The 17,569-nt window shown below is 39.9% G+C and overlaps 1 protein-coding gene across 10 annotated transcripts in view; it reads right to left on the bottom strand.

Moving 5' to 3' along the window:
* Positions 1-17,569, bottom strand: part of TBC1D5 (TBC1 domain family member 5) — a 433,806-nt gene that overhangs the window by 231,855 nt on the left and 184,382 nt on the right. The gene's annotated exons all lie outside the window — the stretch shown is intronic.

Here is a 17,569-nt window from a genome sequence, read left to right as displayed (position 1 = left end):
TAGACCTTTGCACAGTAACCTTGTGCAAAGTATACAGAAATTACTCTTAACCAGTGAATGAAATTTGTGCCTAGAAATGTATAATCTTTCAGTGTGAAAAGTCTGCTGTAGGTGGTGGTGGTGGGGGAGACCACACATTCTGCAAGCTACAAACGTGTGTAGTGTACCTTACAGACCATTAGTATGTGCTGCAAAGATTGTGTACCGGAAGTTGTAGAACCATACACTCTGAAATAACCTTCTGGTGCTCCTGTAGTTCTCTGGATTGGGCCCATTTATAGTTAGAACCAGTGTACCCTCTAACAAGGATTCCCAAATGTTGTTCACTGCAACTCCCAGCATTCCCAGCTGCAATGGCTTTTGGCTGGGGATTCTGGGAGTTTTAGTCAACAACATCTGGGAATAACTGTTAGAGGGAACACTGGTTAGAACACTTTATTTCTGAATCTGAATCTTAACCTTTCTCTTGGTTCCAGAAAGGCTCTGATTTTTCCATAGTCCAATTTTCCTGCTAAAATTAAACAAAACTGAGGTCTATTGTGATATTCTAGATTTAAATTAAAGATAAATACTGGTTTATCCTGGATATTGAAGGGTGTAAGTGCTGGGTTTACACATCATTTCTTCACCTGCTGACTGAAATGATGTAATTTGCATGTAATCTGCAAAGTAACACCACTGATTGTACTCTTTATTTCCCACAACCACCTCATATACAAAGCTTTTCAATGGAATCAAGTCACAAAGGGGCATAGCAAGGATGGAATGGGCCTGGGACAAAAAGTGAAGATGGGCTCCTTGTGCCTCTGCCTTCTACTTCACTCCCCCTACCTCATGTCTTTGCTTCAGAAAAATGATATTATAAATTATTATTATTTTACATTTTATATCCCACTCTTCCTCCAAGAAGCCCAGAGCAGTGTACTACATACTTAAGTTTCTCCTCACAACCACCCTGTGAAGTAGGTTAGGCTGAGAGAGAAGTGACTGGCCCAGAGTCACCCAGCAAGTATCATGGCTGAATGGGGATTTGAACTTAGGTCTCCCCAGTCCTAGTCCAGCACTCTAACCACTACACCACGCTGGCTCACCATGACCATGACATGGACATGGTGAAAAACAAAACATTCTTGGCATGCCCTTTCTCTCACATCACTCTTATGGAAATCATATCATATATATGCCACACTCCAATCAGTAGCCAGTTGCAAAAGAGCAGACTGTTTCCCAGTCAGTGGGCTCCCTCCTTCGTGGGCTCAGGGACATTTGGCCCATGCCCCATATAATTATAGCTATATTCCTGAGTTCACATGTTAGCTTCAGGTTACCAAGATCTGCATGTGTGAATGACCACAAATCTCTTGGGTATCCAAGGCAAGCCTTTCACTGTGATACAAATATCCTGCTATTTAAGTGACACCCAGGACCTTTATGCACTTGGACAAAAAAGCTATGTTCTAAAACTGCAACTTAAACTGTTTATTTTATCTCTGTGTCATGGTCTTCCTTGATATGAGTTTAACAAGCATTTTCTGTCAAGAATACAAGGGCTAGTTCACACTTGCATGACTAGAGCCAGCGTGGTGTAGTGGTTAGAGTGCTGGACTAGGACTGGGGAGACCTAAGTTCAAATCCCCATTCAGCCATGAGACTTGCTGGGTGACTCTGGGCCAGTCACGTCTCTCTCAGCCTAACCTACTTCACAAGATTGTTGTGACGAGAAACTTAAGTATGTAGTACACCGCTCTGGGATCCTTGGAGGAAGAGAGGATATAAAATGTAAATAAATAAATAAAATAAATAGTGAAACATTGTTCAGAAATTTAGTCTAGCATGATACTATTTCCAATGGCCTACTTATTCCATCCTTACTTTGGACATAGGATATACTAGTATACTATGATGCAGGAAGGAAAACTATGTTCTTGGTTTGACTACTCTTAGGTCTGTTTCTGGCTGGTACCTGAGCATGAGACTGCTTATCCCATATATGCTGCTCTGAATGCCAACTGATAGAGCAAAAAGAGGCCTTTTGCCCCACACAAATCATAGCCCTATGGGTACAGTTTTGCATGAGTAACATACACATGCGTATGTTTAACAGTGGTATGTGTTCACTTTACAATGGCTTCTTCAGTCAAGGAGGCAGTGGCTTAGAAGTGCTGCAATCACAAAAATTGCCAGTACCACTGGTGAACACAATAAAATTCTCAATACAATCCTATGGTTACGGAGGAAGAAGTGATATTCATTTACACATCACCCAAACATTTGTATGAAACATAAAAGCATAATAAAAATGAGACAGCACCATTATTTTTAAACCCTATACACTGGGTGGCAGATCCTACCTGTACATACTGATAAGAGAGAAAGGATTTCACTTAGAAGCATAATATATTTTATAGTTTAAACTTCTAATCCCACAAACAAAAGTCATATTACTGTTAACAAATGACAACTGTCATTTGTTTTTCATGGTTTGGTTATGTTTGGCAATGATCACAACTAGTTTCAGCTCTAAAGGAATTAAATCATATACTGTACCTTTGTTTTTTTAAAAAGTGGATAATTTGTGATCAGAGCAGAAACATGTAAGAGACCAATTCACTTACATTATGAAGTTGTGCATTATGATAGCATATTTCTAAAATACTACATACATTTTATTTTAGCATATTTAAAGCTTAATAATTTAATGATTTATTCAGTTTTAATTTATACCTTCAAAACACTCTGAAATGCCACTGGAGATCATAACAGTGGTCCTGGTTAAGTCAAATAATAATTAGAGCTTTCACTTTAAAGATGAGATTATTTTTAATTATTGAGTGAAGTACTTGAGGTACCATACTTATATAATTACACTACTCATTAAATGGTTATTGAAAGCTGAAATGTAATTTTAATGACAGCTACCTATTTTTCTTTGCACACTTTGTAGATGACAGATCAGTCAAGAATACTGGTTTGCTCAACATTTCTTGCAGCTGCACTTGAGCTTTCAGGTGTAGAACAATTAGGCTGTGCTTATTTTAAAACTTTTTTTAAAAAATGCTCTCTCAATTAAGCGGTATTTTTATAAAGTGCAGAAATAGCGAAGAAAAATAAATTGGCATCCAAGATGGTAAAGAAGATTTTGATAAGTGGATATTTTTCCTCATCATTTCCCTCTCTGTGGTGACAGTAGACAAAAATATTCAAATGTGGTTGCTAATATATACTGCACTTCAATTTTGGCCTCTAGAAGAAACCTGCTAGGGTCATAAGGCAGGGTATAGGTTTTAATTAACAACAATCTGAAGAAGAGAATAAACCATATTTATTAGAATAAAGCATATTAGTTTACTTTAGAAACCAGCAATAATGATAGCAACAGAGACAGATTTTAGTCAAAATATATTTCCCAAATAAAAATAACATTACAAATAAATAAATATACTGATGCCAAATATAAAAAGCACGAACATACAACAGTATTCCGCAAACTGCAATATGTTATATGATTTAAACTCCTTACAGAATATTAAGATCAAAACTAAAAAAAGAGACCCTTGTCAGAATGAGAGTTTCACTGTTCAAAAGACACAAACTCATTGATGGTTCATAATTTCCTTTTGACTGTATGCTCTTCAAATTTCTTGCCACTGTCTCAAAGGGAAGAATACAATACAATTTACACTTTTCTTTATTTGGAAACCAAACCCAAAAGTACATTTATTTCGTTAACAGTATTAAAGAAAAGATTTCTGAGTTTGCTGCATAGGGAAAAGGCATTAAAGTTTGGAGGAGGGAGCAACTGCTTTGTTCTTCGAATCCCCTAGTTGAAATTAATTATAGCAAATGTTTATGAAAACATCTGTTCCATACAGTTATAAATTCTTAATTTTAGCATAGATGATTTCAGGTTCCTCCTATTTTGAAGCAACACAGCCTAACAACTGCAGGGTTTACAGAGGCTAGACAGTTTGTAGTTCTGCACATTACATTTGTGAATTCTGCAATATTTTGAGTACCTCTGTAAAACAAAACCAAATGAATCTCTCTTCTTTAATAAAAAAAAAAAAGGCTCCAGCAATTCAAAGGATCTCCATTTGATGGAAGTACTGTACTAATATAGGAACATGGCATAAAGGTGAAAAATAAAAGAAAGCAGAAAAACTTTAATAAATAAACCAATTTAGCTTTTGATAAATTATGCAGACTACAAAATTCATATTTGAAAGATCTACATCTAACGTCCTTTGATAAATTTGATGGATATCCAGTTCTTAAACAAGATAATACACTTGATGTTGCCTGTACATGACAACAGAGGGTGCCAGAGAGTTTAAGATCAATAAGAGTCTGTGCCATAAGCACTCCTTTTGGACTTTTTACATAACACCCTTGCAACTATAGTGTTAAATCCAATTTACACCAACTAAGCTTTTAAAATGATTAAATGGAGCAAACTTGAAGCAGTGTACAGAAACTGAATATAATGCCTTCAGCTAAAGAATTAAGCGCAGTGCACTTCTGATATTTATAAAATAATTATTAGGCTACAAAAATGGAAGTACATTACACTCTGAGGAAGTTGCTGAAGTTTCCCAGAGTGAAAAAAGGAAAATATATCAAACTTTTTAAAGCGGGGTGGGAAACATCATCTACATTATTCTAGTGGGGAAGTCTGTAAGGTAAAGATTTTGTTGCGGATGTTTCTCTCATTTTTAAATCTTGTGTGCAAATATGAAAATCATAATTTATTTAACATATTTATATACTGCCCCAAACTTATGTCTCTGGCTGGTTGCCATCTCATATGGCCAATGATAATAGAGATCCTTTAAGTCATCAACTTTTGAAGTCATGAAAAGGTTGGAATATTTCATGAAATAAACATACATGGCAATCAAGAATTATCTATAATGTTTAAATTATACAAGCTAAGTCAAAAGCTGTTCCAGAGTTTGTACCTGGTTCAAAATGGCCTTGATGCTTGATGCCACAGCTGCAGTCACTCCTTCACTTTCCCACTGAAACATACCTGGCAGCAAAGAGGATTGGAACCAGGCCCTCCATTATTCCCAAGAATGCTGCCAAACAATCACCCCAGGAACCAAGACCCTGGGAAACAAAGTTTTAACCTTAACCTAGTGCCCAGTAATTGTGTAGAGGTATTCTTGGGTAGAATAGAGGCCCTAACCTCTATGCTCCTCATAGGAGCATAGGATGCTGCCATATACCAAGTCAGACCATTGGTCCATCTAGATCAGCATTTTTTACACAGACTGGCAGCAGCTTCTCCAAGGAGTCTCTTTCAGCCCCATCTTGGAGATGCCAGGGAGGGAACTTTGTAACTTCTGCATGCAAGCATGCAGATGTTCTTCCCAAAGTGACCTTATCTCCTAAGGGGAATATCTTACAGTGCTCACACTTCTAGTCTCCCATTCATATGCAACCAGAGCAGACCCTGCTTAGCAAAAGGGACAAATCATGCTTACTACCACAAGACCAGATCTCCAAACTATTGTCCCAATATGGAGGGAGGAAAGAGCTTGGGTTCAGTCACACGCAAATGATAACATTAGCCAAGTCCATTCTAAATTGAAATGGGGAGTTTTACTCACTCATCTTTTAATCTTTTGGGAACAGTTCCCACACAATAGCTGCCAATATGAAATGAGAGCCAGCATGGTGTTATGGTTAGAGTGTTGCACTAGGACTAGGGAGACCCGAGTTCAACTCCACATTCACCTATGAAATTCACTGGATGACTTTGGGCCAGTCACTTGCTTCTCAGGGTTGTTCTGAGAAAGCCGCTCCCCACACATTTTGCTGCATTAGTGGCAATATGGGATAGGTGGGGAGTGGAGTTGTGGACCCGGCCCAAGAGACGGGCATGTGGGCTGCCATCTTAGTTCTCCAGCACATGACACCAATGGACCAATCACTAGTAAAGAGCAGCTGCATAAGCAGTTGGCTTCTTTGCTCTGTCTTTCAGTTGCTCTATGGGCAGGCACACACACACACACACCCTGGACTCAGTGAGGGATATTCCAGTCACCATCATGCCAAGTAGGAATTTTTTTGGTCTTGATTGGCTAATGTTGGGGTCTTTTTTTCACCTACTTCTCATTTATTTTGTTGAGGCAGTCCCTGGTCACTTTGCGTTTGAGAGTGTGGGTCAGGATAGGTTAATTTACATTGGTATTGGTCTGGAGGACCATTATGGTGAGTGGGAATATGGAGGAAGGCTTGGTGATCTCACGACTCCCAGGCTGGATCTGCTCCCACTCAGATGCATGCCAGCAAACACCGCTCAGTGCCTTGTGACCTGGGTTGAGGTGGGCTAGCATGCATCTCCTCAACGGGGGTAACGTTGTTGTAGAGAAGAGGTTCGGACTGGGTACCGAGCCAAATTAAAGCCTTTGCCCTCCTGTGGGCATGAGTAATTAAAATGTGTCGTCAAGTCAATTTCGACTCCTGGCACCCAGATAGCCCTGTGGTAGAATACAGGAAGGGTTTACTATTGCCTCCTCCCATGCAGTATGAGATGATGCCTTTCAGCATCTTCCTACATTGCTGCTGCCTGATATAGTAGCAGTGGGGATTCGAACCAGCAACCTTCTTCTTCTTAGTCAAGCATTTCCCCGCTGCACCACTTAAGGGGACATCTCCTATGAAACTGACCCACATAGGGGATACCCACACTTTAGTTAAGATTTCTCATTGCAGATTTTGTAAATATTCAATAAATTAGCCCTATTTTTTCCAACTATGCATATTCTGTTGCTATTTGGGCCTGGGTTTGCAATAAACATAACCATGATTTACTTGGAAGAAGAATGGTATATAAACATAAAAATAATTTTTTTTTAAAATAAAAGTTTTCTAACTGTTCTGTAAGCTCCTACAAAGCTCAAATAGTAAGACAGGGATTTCACATGAGGACAGTTTAAAGTAAGGCTGAGCTAAAACACAATATGATTTTTGTGACTTTGCTCACCTAACACAAGAAGAGAGTGGGCATGTTTATGCCTTCACACCCCATTGCTTCCAGCATGGCTTTGCAATAATAATGTATCATCATTACTTTTTCCCAGGGTGGGGTGGGGGATGACATATTATAAGGTCCCTACTTAAAATATGTGGGGCCAGAGCAGTTTGCTTTCCATATTGGGACAACAGGTAAAAATTTGGGTTCAGGTTAACTTCTAGTCTTTTCCATTAATAAAGGTGACCCTGAACCCTTCCATGTCTGGTTCTCTAGTCAGATGTGCGAGATTCCCTTGACATTCTCTTGAGATCTTCTACTAAACTTCAAATGTAGAATTACAAGTGGATGGAGAATCTCAGGAGAATATCAGGGGAACCTTGGGAATCCAGTGTGGGAAGTGGACTTGGGTGGGTTCAGATGTCATGCCAACTTGGAATGCGCACTGCCAATTTCTGACATGTCCTCGGCTTACTGACTTACAGCGGATCTTGTGAACCTGCCCTACATTTACACAATTTAACTAAAGCATGTTCTCATTGAACACTATGGTGATAAAACAACATGAAGCTGAAAACCCTGGAGCTTTATGAGACTTAGATTACTAAGCATGCTAACTAGGGTTCACCAGACTTCATAGTGAAAAGGAACATATCTTGGTCAGTCTTTCAGTAGGAACTCTGTGGCCCCCATAGCAGCAACTTTTGCACAGAAATGAAACATTATGAAAATTAAGTGCAACATTAGCTTAAAAGGAAAAATCAACAAGAACAGGGTCAGCATGTTCAAAGTTGCAGTTTTTATTCTTTAAAATGAACATACACACAAAAGAGTTAATCCCTAACCAACAAATCTGAAGTGTTTGCTTAGAACTTAGGGTCCAAATTAAAAAAAAAAGTTTGCAAAGTACTAATACAAGATTATGTCAATAAAACAAAAATTGAATATAAAAAGTTGCAAATATTACATCTATAATTAATCATGTTTACAATGAGAGCAACATTATTCAAATAGTTTCAAAATTTTAAATTGCTGAATATGTGCCAACTATATAGCCCTTTTGGTTGGCTTGGTAGTACATTAATCTTAAAAGCATTTTATAACTTCAGACACAGTTTAGATTTCTAATACAGAAATGCCTAAACTGTCAGAGATTAGGCATTTCTGTATTAGAAATTCACCTCCAATTAATTGAAATTAAAAAACACATATTTCTTACAGAGTTGCTATAACAGATTCTATTTTAAAATCCCTACAAATAAAGGCTCTCAGCATGCACTAAAGTGTAAAACATGGTGTTGTCCAAAATATCTGCAAATTGGCAAAATCCTTTTTTTTTTTAAAGCAAACTTGGGGAGGCATCATTTCATTCCTTATACAACAGACTCTCAGCTTGACAGGGCATTTTTCCCCCACCAGGCAAATATGGAGATGACTGCCTTAAACACAGTTCCAGCTCAGAAATACATATTACTCTATTTAATAGTAAAATAGTTTTAACATAGCTTTTAACAATAAAACATCTTTATTGAAACATTGCTGGATAGCTTTTCTGCAAAACAATGTATGACTTCCAAAGTTTCAAGGTTGGTCTGAAAAGCATTCAAAACAAACAGAAGAGGTTAGAACTAACATGTGATTTATATTAGTCATTCATTAGGGCACATTTATTTATTTATTCGAAAAAATTTAACCCTCCTTTCCATTTTCAAAAGAAATGTTAGAGGGATACTTATATAACTAAAACCAAATTAAACAATAAAATACACAAAAGAAGCAAGACTCAATGATTATCAAAACTGTTGCTCACAGAAACAATAAAAATAAATGCTGTTCATAGAAAACAATAAACAACCAATAAGCACACAAAATCATTACTAAGCAGAAGATAAATTAAAACCTACAAAGATTAGAATGGTTCAGACAATGGTTTTCCCCGTGACACTCTATGGATGTGAAAGTTGGACTTTGAAGAAGCAAGATAGAAAAAGTATTGATGCTTTTGAGGACTTTTGAGGATACCATGGCCAGCCAAGAAAACAAACAAATGGATCATAGAACAAATCAATCTAGAATTTTCACTCAAGGCACAAATGACCAGGCTCAAACTATCAAACTTCGGACACATTATGCGAAAACCCAGCTCCCTTGAGAAGTCCATAATGCTGGGAAAAGTTGAAGGCAAGAGAAGAAGAGAATGACCAGCAGCAAGGTGGATGAACTCGATCACAACAGCAATGAGTATACCACTGAGAGACCTTAAAGGCCAAGTTGAAGACAGATCCTGGAGAGAATCTATCTATTTGGTTGCTAAGAGTCGACACTGACTTGACGGTACTTCATCAAGCAAGCACGCATGCACAGTTTTCAGTCAATGGGAAAATCCTAGCAAAGGAGGAGTCAAACAAGAGTCCTTTGGCAGGAACAGTGTTTCATGTTCTGGGAGCAAAAGGCTCTTTCCTATGCCTCACTCAGCCAACCAAACTACTGAAGGTAGCTAGACATACAAAAATACCTAAGCAGATGATATTGTATGGGCAGATACATATGTAGGAGATGGTACTTTAGATATTGTATTCCTAAACTATTTGGGAGTCTAAAGGTACTAATCATTAATCAGCATATTAAATTGCATCAGGAAATGGACCAGCAACATTCTTTGTTCTGACCATTTCATTAGGTTTAGGCAGTACTCTTGTGGATGATTTCCTCCCATTCAAGTTCTATGTAGAGTTAGCAATGGGCAAACTTTCCTTGGGTTGAATTGGGCTTTTCAAACCAAGCTATTTTCTACTGTTAGTGCTCTATGATCAGGTGAGTTGGGAGAAGGGAAAGGACAGTGACAGAGGGGGGAAATCCCAATATAAGGCAATATAATTTGGACCATTGATATGGTCTGAGATGAAGAATTCTGAATTCCAAATTCAAAGGAGAATTCTGAAAAATTCAGAACTCTTATCAATTCAAAATTCACCTCCTTTCCATTCCTCTTTCTATAAATTCCTCATTTTCCTCCATGAGTTGACCACTTTTGAATATAGAATAAACTTGCTTTACAAAACTCAAGTCAAACCAACATGACCATGAATTAAAGGAAATACTTTAACTAAAAAAAAGATGAAGTACATCACTTTAAGAAAAAGCAGATAAAAGCAACAAATACAATTTCATATCTGAGGATTAGCCAATACCTTTGCTGAAGAGGACTATATGGTCACTGTGTAATTACATTGGTATACTGCCGGTCCTTTTATAGACAGGACTGAATTCTAAGTGTAATATTAGTAGCAGTATTTTCATACTGAATTTTGATTTTATTGATACTTTAAAAATAAAATAAATCTTACATATTAGTGTGCTCGCTCTCGCTCTCTCTTTTTTGGACCCCACTACAAACATTGCAGTTTCCCTTTGAACAGCCCTTGGGTCTAATCTCCAAAATGCTTTTTGAACTCAGTGGAGTTTAAATGGCCACATACAGGAACTGAAGGGGCAGCTCAATAAAATTCATCAAAAGTTGGGTGCGCCTGCAGACGGTATTGTGTGCCCCTCTGGGTCACAGCCGAAATGTTCAGCAGCTGAAGCTAGAAGAACTGCTAAGTGGGAAAGGAAAATTGACATATAGAAGGAAAGAATGACAGCTTGTTTGACAGGAGGAAAAAAATCAAACTGAAAAGCTGCTGAGACTTCACACAGTTAGAAGAGCACACATACTACAAGGGCAAACCTACACAAATTTCTACAAACGTTCGCACTCATCAGTGGGTATTACTGTGACATACTAAAATCCTGAATTACTTCTGGATTGATAATTTGTTAAGGATTATTTTTACTATGCCCTGGAGTTCATAAATGCAAACAAGCAGGAATATATGGAAAAGGTTATTTGAAGAAGCTTCCCATGCAAAGTCCCATGAACACAACTACACTAAATTTAACAAAGATGCTTAATTTTCCAAGATTTATAACTTCCAGGTTGTTGTTTTTAAAAACATTTTTTCTTCTCAAGGTCATAGAAAAGTAATTTTTTTAATTGAATGCACTATTTCTTCCAAATGCTTAGAATCAATAGCAATAACAATAGCACTTACATTTATATACCGCTTTATAGCCGGAGCTCTCTAAGCGGTTTACAATGATTTAGCATATTGCCCCCAACATTCTGGGTACTCATTTTACCGACCTCGGAAGGATGGAAGGCTGAGTCAACTTTGAGCCCCTGGTCAGGATTGAACTTGTAACCTCTGGTTACAGGGCGGCAGTTTTACCACTGTGCCACCAGGGGCTCTTCAATCAGGGACTATTAAAGTTGGAAGAAGTTCTCTGCCCAGTGCAGGAATCCATTACCCTATCCCAAGGACATCCAGCCTCTGCCTGGGGAAAAAGTATTGAGAAAAGACGTGCGGTTGGGATCACCATCCTCTCCGCTATACACACAAACGGGACCTAATCTGAATTTTGCTGTTTTCCTTCTAATGGGCTGAATCGAGTGGGCCAAGAGGTAAGCACAGGTGATGCAATGTTGGGTTGGCAGACCAGTCTAGAGCTCCATAGCCCTCTCCTCCCTCATCAGCAATGGCAGTATTTATTTATTTATTCAATTTATATACTGCCCTTCCAAAAAATGCTCAGGGCGGTTTACATCAAGAAGTGGTTCTGGATAGGTTCTGGGATATGCACAAAAACCTTGCTCTGTGCACAGGTTTCAATACTATCCGGTTCATGGTTCTGTGAACTGGTTCGGTTGTTCAAGGGCAGCACTGGAGAGGCGGGCAGGAGGTAGCAAGCGGCACCTTTAAAAGTGAGTAGAGCAGCTCCATGCCTGTGTGTCACCACTACATGCAGTTTCATGCTGCTGCAGAGCTCCTCCCAACACCCTGTGTGGCAGTGGTGCAGCAGCATGCACATGGCCTCTGCACTTGCATGAAAGCAGAGGCGCTCTTACCCCTGGACTTCGGGGCCAAAGTCCAGAGCCTCCACAGTCCCTGGGGGCCTCCAAATCCTCTTTAGTCTGTCCTGGGCGGTGTAGTCACCCAGCAGAGCATAATGCTGCTTAATTTGCAGTGGAGAGTGGGTCTCGAAAGGCCTTTAGGTCCAGGTTCCAAAATTACCTAGGCGCAACTTTGCATGGAGGTCATGTGCCTGGTCAACATGGTGTTGCTGACCACACAAATGGTTTCCACACATGCGTTGAGGCCATGTGTGTGCTGCACCACCACACGTGGGCTGCTGGGGGAATGCTGCAGCAGCAGGAAGAGGCACGTAGTGGCAACACACATAAGGACCTTCTCTACTCACATGTAAAGGTACCATTTGCCACCCCCACCCCGGCACTGGCCTCAAACCACCAAAATGGTTCATGTTTGGACCAAACCGGCACAAACCAGTTTGCAGAATCACAAACCAGTTCGTATTCGAACCTGTACACAGACCAAGGTTCATACACATCCCTAGTTCTGGACTGGCAAAAGTATTGCCACTATCTGCCCAAGAGTAACTAGCTTTACATGCTTTAGAGAAGCAAATAGGACTGAAAACATGGCTGACTTTTTTTTAAAAGTCTGTCAGCATCATGCCATGCCCTCTGCTTCTCAATGGCTGCCTGGGTATTGTGCCAGATTCTTGCTCTGCAGAAAGGCAATAGCCAACAGATCTTTGCTCTGCATAAAAGCAATAATCATATGAGCATGTCTGAGTATGTGCAAAGGATGAGCAGGGATGTCAATGCCCATTGGCCTTTCAGCATCTCTGCTCAATGGCAGGTTCCTTGCTGTCTGCAGGCTTTGGCAGCTGCTCAGTCCAAACAACTTCTGACACTGGCTGCACCCCTCAGGGCACAAGATTCACAAGATTCATTTCTGTGCAACTAGTGTGCCCCATTGTTTTAGACTTTTAAAAAAGAGAGAGAGAGAAGAGAAATGCTTATTTTTTCTGTGTTTATAAGCCACTTTGTATACCTAGTTCAGTTGATGACAGCCTAGAAAGAAAGAAAAAAGAATGAATCTTTGTTCTTTGTCAAATTAACTATACTACAATCAATCCTGGTGTCACTGGTCTAATCAAGATGTACACAGAAATACATCCTGCACCAAATCTACCTATGTGTATATTACCCAATCCAATTAATTGTTTGAATGAAACAGACACTCAGGCCAACACACTGCAGATGTATAACTGGGATCCAAACTGATCAGGCATCACATTATTTAGTGGTGAGATTGTTTAGATGATATATCCAGTACATAGTGCTTTTGTACCCATTTATTTTGATTCAGTATTCACCTGCACAAAACTACTAAAGGACTTCCGCACCAAAAACTAATAGGGCTCCAACTTGCATTGGGATACAACGCTGCCTATCAATTAAATATATTAGGAACTCGCTCATGCTGAGAATCTGTTTGCACACATACAGAAGTGTCTGTTACCACTGCTCAAAATATATCTCAACTCAAATGCTTTATTTATTTATTTATTTAAATTTTTATTTCACTGCTCTTTGAGGCTGTATTTCAAGCAGCCAAAATAGATATTCAAGCATTAAAACACAATAACTGAGGCCAAGCAGCTTGCACAGCGGAGTGCTGGGGTGAAGAGTACAGCTGGATTTTACTCTTACAGTGACAACAGATTTCCTATTGTAAATATTGACCTTACAGTACCTTGCAGTGTTACGATGCTATATGCCCACAGAGCCATGGACCACAGTGGAATTAGTGCTCTGCTGGATCTCATCAAGCTCCCCCCTCATAAGAACATAAGAACAGCCCTGCTGGATCAGGCCCAAGGCCCATCTAGTCCAGCATCCTGTTTCGCACAGTGCACCAGATGCCGCTAGAATCCACAGGCAGGAGTTGAGGGCGTGCCTTCGATCCTGCCATTACTTCCCTGCAACTGGTACTCAAGAGGCATCCTGCCTTTGAGGCTGGAGGTGGCCGACAGCCCTCCGACTAGTAGCCATTGATAGACCTCTCCTCCATGAAGTCATCCAAACCCCTCTTAAAACCATCCAGGTTGTTAGCTCTCACCACATCCTGCTGTGGCAGAGAGTTCCACAAGTGGATCACGCATTGTATGAAAAAGTACTTCCGTTTGTTGGTCCTAGACCTCCTGGCAATCAATTTCATGGAGTGACCACTGGTTCTAGTGTTGTGTGAGAGGGAAAAGAATATCTCTCTCTCCACTTTCTCCACACCATGCATGATTTTATAGACCTCTATCATGTCACCCCGCAGTCGTCTTTTTTCTAAACTAAAAAGCCCCAGGTGATGTAGTCTTGCCTCATAAGAGAGGTGCTCTAGGCCCCTGATCATCTTGGTTGCCCTCTTCTGTACCTTCTCCAGTTCTACAATGTCCTTTTTAAGATGTGGTGACCAGAATTGTACGCAGTACTCCAAGTGTGGTCGCACCATAGTTTTGTATAAGGGCATTATAATGTTAGCTGTTTTATTTTCAATCCCCTTTCTAATGATCCCTAGCATGGAATTGGCCTTTTTCACAGCTGCCGCACATTGAGTCGACACTTTCAACAAGCTGTCCACCACAACCCCAAGATCCCTCTCCTGGTCTGTCACCGACAGCTCGGATCCCATCAGCATATACTTGAAGTTGGGGGTTTTCGTCTCAATGTGCATCACTTTACACCTGCTAACATTGAACCGCATTTGCCATTTTGTTGCCCACTCCCCCAGTTTGGAGAGATCCTTTTGGAGCTGCTCACAATCCGTTTTGGATTTCACTACCCGGAAGAGTTTGGTATCATCTGCAAATTTGGCCACATCGCTGCTTACTAAATCATTTATGAATAAATTAAAAAGCACCAATCCCAGTACAGATCCCTGGGGGACCCCACTTCTTACTTCCCTCCATTGTGAAAACTCTCCATTTATACCTACCCTCTGTTCCCTGTCTTTCAACCAGTTAGCAATCCACACATGTACTTGTCCCTTTATCCCATGACAGCTAAGTTTCCTCAGGAGTCTTTGATGAGGAACTTTGTCAAAAGCTTTTTGGAAGTCCAGGTAGACTATGTCAACTGGATCACCTTGAGCCACTCACTCGTTGACACTCTCAAAGAAGTCCAAAAGGTTGGTGAGGCAAGATTTACCTTAGCGGAAGCCATGCTGGCTCACTCCCAGCAGGGCCTGTTCTTCTAGGTGCTTTACAATTTTATCCTTGGGGATGCTTTCCATCAATTTGCCTGGAACGGATGTTAGGCTAACCGGCCTGTAATTTCCCGGATTGCCCCTGGATCCTTTTTTGAAAATCGGTGTTACATTTGCTACTCTCCAGTCCTCTGGTACAGAGCCCAATTTCAGGGATAAGTTAAATATTTTAGCAAGGAGGTCGGCAATTTCACATTTGAGTTCTTTGAGGACTCTTGGATGGATGCCATCCGTCCCTGGTGATTTGTTAGCTTTCAGTTTTTCCAGACAGTTTAGAACATCATCCCTTGTCACTTCTATCTGACTCAGCTCTCTAGCCTCCATCCCTAAAAAGCCTGGTTCAGGAACAGGTATATGCTCAGTATCCTCTGCCATGAAGACAGACGCAAAGAACTCATTCAGCTTCTCTGCAACCTCCAAATCCTCCTTAATAATCCCTTTCACTCCCTCATTGTCTAATGGTCCAACTTCTCACCTGGCAGGTTTCTTGCTTCTGATGTACTTAAAGAATTTTTTGTTATTCCCCTTGATACTTTTGGCTAAATGTTCCTCAAACTCTCTTTTTGCCTCCTTCAGGTACCCTCTTGCGTACCTGAGCAATATGTACATATGAACATAATAACAGCCCTCTGGATCAGGCCCAAGGCCTATCTAGTCCATTATCCTTTTTCACACAGTGGCCCACCAGATGCCTCTGGGAAGCCCACAGGCAAGATGTGAGGGAACACGCTCCCTCCTGCTGTTGCTCTCCACTACTAGCATTGAGAGGCATCTTGCCTCTTTAAAACATACATACATAAGTGTGTGTGTGTCTAAGGGGGATGAATCATGCTGTACATTTACAATGTTCTAGGCAGATTCAAGTGCTCCAAAGATTCACTGTGTTGGTTTCATAGCAGCATGCTCAGAAGAAACTAACATGGTAAAAAGTTGTGCTGCCTGGCTTGTTGGAACCCTAATTGCTCTGTGGTGGTAGTCTGAAGGCTAAACACTCAATTGAATATTACCATCCAACTGTTTTCTTAATTACAAACCATTACTCTGACAAAATTTTGTAGTTTAGAAGGAAAATCTATTTTAACACAACCCCCTCCCAAATTACTAAATGATTATACTACATTAAATATAAGAGGCGCAGGAATTCTGAAATTGTTCAATATAGCAGCATGGCTAGGACAGAAAGTGGCACAATACTTATACAACCATAGAGCAATTGCAAATGCTGTCATCTCCATCACAGCATCGGTCTTGTAATATCTAAGCCAATATATTTTGGGCACATTACAACTGCATATGCTAAACACATAGATTACATCTCTTCCAATGTACGTACTGCAGATGGTTGTGGGGTCAGTGTTAAAACATCTATTTGCATGCAGAAGGTCCCAGATTCAATCCCTAGTATCTCCAAGTAGGGCTAGGAAAGATTCCTGCCTGAAGATTTAGAGAGCCACTAAAAGTACTGGATCAATGGTATGTCTTGGTATAAGACAGCTTCTGATGGACATATGGATCTGAACTCACAGCAAACCACATATTTAAGCTTTTCAGATAATTCTACTTATATTGAAATCCAGGACCAATTGTGTGACTGAAAGAGTGTGCATTCATTCGTGGTGGGCAAAAGAAATTATTCATTGTCACACATTTAACGATACACTGTGCTAATGAAGGTAGAGAAATATTTTGTGCAATATTATTTGATTGAGATGCCTAGGAAGGAGGAATACAGGAAGCACAGTAGATAAAACAAAAACATTTTGACATCTTAAGGTCCAGCTATGTGTTATATGAATATCCATGATGGCACACCTCATTTATTTACTTACTACCTATTTCTGAAATGGAGGGACAAGATTGTCAATTTGTTTAGGCAGTGATGGAAGAAAGGTTTGTTGAATGTTTTTCCTTTGCTGTTTTCCTAACAATTGCTTGGCCCCTCCCCAAAATTTGGGAGGATGGTTTTGATCAGGAAAATCATGAAAGATCTCTACACCTACCTCTGCTCCAAATAAACTGCCCACAACTGCATGGCAGTAAAAAAGTCAGACCGAAACCAAGATTGGAAGATCCGGTACCCTTTTGGCCTTCAGTTTAAGAAGCCAAGTAAATTTAGTGTTTATTTAGAATCTTGGTGATTCTTCTTCTTCAGAGAATTATATTTGAGCTCTTCAAAGTATTTTGAAACAATTGCCAATTTCTCTGACTGAACTTGCTAGGAGCCCATTAAAACATCTTTCCTGCCATAGTTGTTGCTTAGAAAATGTGCACTAACTTTATAACAGAAATTCTCTGAAATTCCTTCAGAGCTTTCTTTGAAAACTGGATAATACAGTATATCACTGTATGTCATAGGACATCATTAGCAAGTCAGAATGCACTATAATTTCCCTTTAAGTGGAAAGATAGTGAAAAAATGCCAGTA

The sequence above is a fragment of the Hemicordylus capensis genome, chromosome 6 (genome assembly GCF_027244095.1).
Source record: "Hemicordylus capensis ecotype Gifberg chromosome 6, rHemCap1.1.pri, whole genome shotgun sequence".
NCBI lineage: Eukaryota > Metazoa > Chordata > Lepidosauria > Squamata > Cordylidae > Hemicordylus > Hemicordylus capensis.
This window is presented reverse-complemented; position numbering and strand designations above follow the sequence as displayed.